Here is a 2,878-nt window from a genome sequence, read left to right on the forward strand (position 1 = left end):
GGGGCAGGATAGGATTAAGGGAAATAGAGTTAGTTTTCACAACATGTCTACTATGGAAGTGCTTTGCATAACTGCACAAGTATAGCCTATATTGAGCTGCTTCCCTTTTAAATGAGGGTGGGTGGGGAGGGAGGAAGGGAGAAAATTTGGAACCCAAAGTTTTAAAAACACATGTTTAAAAAAATGTTTTCACATGCAACTGGGAAATAAGAAATACAGGAAATGGGGTACAGAAATCTATCCTGCCCTACAGGAAAATAGAATGGGAAAGGGGGAGAGATAGCAGGGAAAGCAGACTAGGGGAAATGGTATTCAGAATCCATGCCATCTTGGGGTGGTGAGAGGGGCGAGATGGGGTGAAAATTTGGAACTCAAAATCTTGTGGAAGTAAATGTTGAAAACTAAAAATAAATAAATTAAATAAAAAAAGAAAGTCAAACTCTGACCATATGACTGCCATTCATACTGTGCCTCGTCTTTGCTGCCTTCTTGCACAGGAGTACTGAGTTCTGGCTGAGGCAGCAAGAAGCTGCAATCAGGTAAGGGCAGAGCTACCCCAAAATACTGCCCCTGGAGAAGTAGATCAAAGGGTTGGAAGATCCTTGATGAAGGATCTAGAAGCCTGGCTCAGGCTGTAGCAATTGCCTGGGGTTGATTTGAATGATTTGCTGTAGTTGTTAAGAGTTTCTGGTGGGAGAGTCTGTCTGCCTAAACCTCTGGAGTCAAGAAAGAGGCTTAATTCTTCCAGCGCCAGCCTTAGGGTGTCCTAAACTTCTCTTTCTGGACCTGAATTCCCTGCTGGACTGAGGCATTCTGCTCCACTGCCCCCAATTCTCTTCCCACCCTTTGCCTCTGTTTGGTATCCACTTCTCTCCTTCAGCCTGAGTCTGATTCCAGAGTGAGGGATGGAAGCTCCAGTCCTAAAGCATTAGGTTTCCCAGCACATCAGTGTATCCATGTTCATTCATACTGGGTCATGGCCAGATGAGTCCTGGTTTAGGGCTGGCAGATTTGACGATAAGGGTGGAGCAATAGCCAGAATCATGTATGCAGAGTCCTGGAGCAGATGGTAGGGAAAAGCACCACAATACAGTGACTCATATTTAATACATAATATAGTTGCTGGTATTGAATATATTGGGTAAGTCACTGATGCTTTCTGAGGGTCAGTTTCTCCAACTTGAGAAATGGGAGAAAGAATGAAGTAATTTCCATATGATTCCTGTTCCACAGGGTAATTTCTATGCACACATGAATAACCTGTACAAAGTTCTTTGCATTCCATTAAGCATTATTCAAGCCAACTTTTGTAATTTTTTTTGTTTGTTATTGTTTTAAAAATGGCTTATGGATAAAATATGAGTTAATCAATGCTGGCAGCAAAGATAATAAATAATATAATAAAATAGATACTAAATGCAAATAATTTACAGCCAATAAAACTGAGAATGAAAGATTATCTCATGTCGGTCTACAAACCAATGAAATCACAGGACTATTTCCTGTCCCCACCACCTCCATAGCTAAGGGTACTTTTCTTGTCCACCTCAGTTCTCTAAACTCATTGAATTCAGATGTGGCTCTCTTACTATGCCTTTGTTTCTCTGGGATTTCAATTCAGTTTCCCACATATAGCATTGCTGTGGCCAAAGTGTATCTGACCTAATGTACCATGTGAATTTCAAACAAAACCAATGTTCACTAGCAGGAAATGCATCCCTGTGTTTTAGTTTGGGGATTTCCAGTGTCATATTTTCTTGATAGAACGGACCCATGTCAATGATTTCAGAGTACTTTACAGTATAATTGGGTATGTGGAAGGGAAGGAATGGAATACAAGAAGGGATAGCTAAAGTGTGTAAGACAGGTATTTTCTCTCTCTCCTCCAGTGACTCCTCTGCTTCTGATCCTTCACTCCCCAGGATACTGTGGAAGACCTCCCCACGTGTTTGGTCCTTCCAGCTAGACACAGAGATGGATCAGTTAAGTTCAGTTTTGAAAGAGAGCAGAGAGAAGAGACAAGTCATGCTTGGGAATGGGCGAATTGTGAGTAATGATGAAACAGTGCAGAACTGCTCACAGGACAATAGTAAAATAAAATAAAAAAATATGAAAGGAATGATGAAAAGGAGATTAGAGCTAAGGAAAGGAGAGCTGGACAGTGTGAAAACATTGATGGAAAGAAACTAAAGGAGAGGAAAATATTTGTTCAAGTGGGGAAAGGGTGGGAACCACAAAGACTTAGGAGGAGATAGCTGGAGGGGGAAGGGAAATTTCCAGGTGTCTGGGATCACATGTTGTAAGCTAGCCAGGTTACACTATTAACCTTACACCAACTCCCTAGCTTTTCCTTGGGATAATCCACTTTCAACTTTTGGGAATATCCCTAATATATCAAAATGGAATCATTACCAATCTAGTATGGATACAGTATCATCTTCAGGTTTTTATACATCATTGAAATTTCTTCAGGTCCCCCCAGGCCAAGGGAGCTTCTTCTACCAAGCCAGGCCAGAGAACTAAGAAGGCATAATACTGAAGCAACAGATGCCTCAGTGCAAGAAGTGGATTCTGCAGGTTCTACAGCCCAATTCCCTAATGCCACACCTAAATGCAGGACATATGTGATGCCACCAAGCAGGGGCCTCTTCACCCACACTCACAATTAGGACTTGGTTCATATGACTGTGGTACCCAAATGAGCAAGGAGCTAGGCTAACTGAAGAGCAGGGAGATTTCATAGGAACCCTCTCCCAAGAAAGGAGGCCAAAGAGAAGGCAGACTCTTAGTAAGGGTCAAAAGCCCAGCTCAGGCAGGAGGAATTTCCAAGCTCTTATTGGCCTTGATCATTATGGCTCTTAGTAATTTCTCCAGTGAT

Source organism: Vombatus ursinus, unplaced genomic scaffold, assembly GCF_900497805.2.
Source record: "Vombatus ursinus unplaced genomic scaffold, bare-nosed wombat genome assembly UNPS02014953.1, whole genome shotgun sequence".
Taxonomy (NCBI): Eukaryota; Metazoa; Chordata; class Mammalia; order Diprotodontia; family Vombatidae; genus Vombatus; species Vombatus ursinus.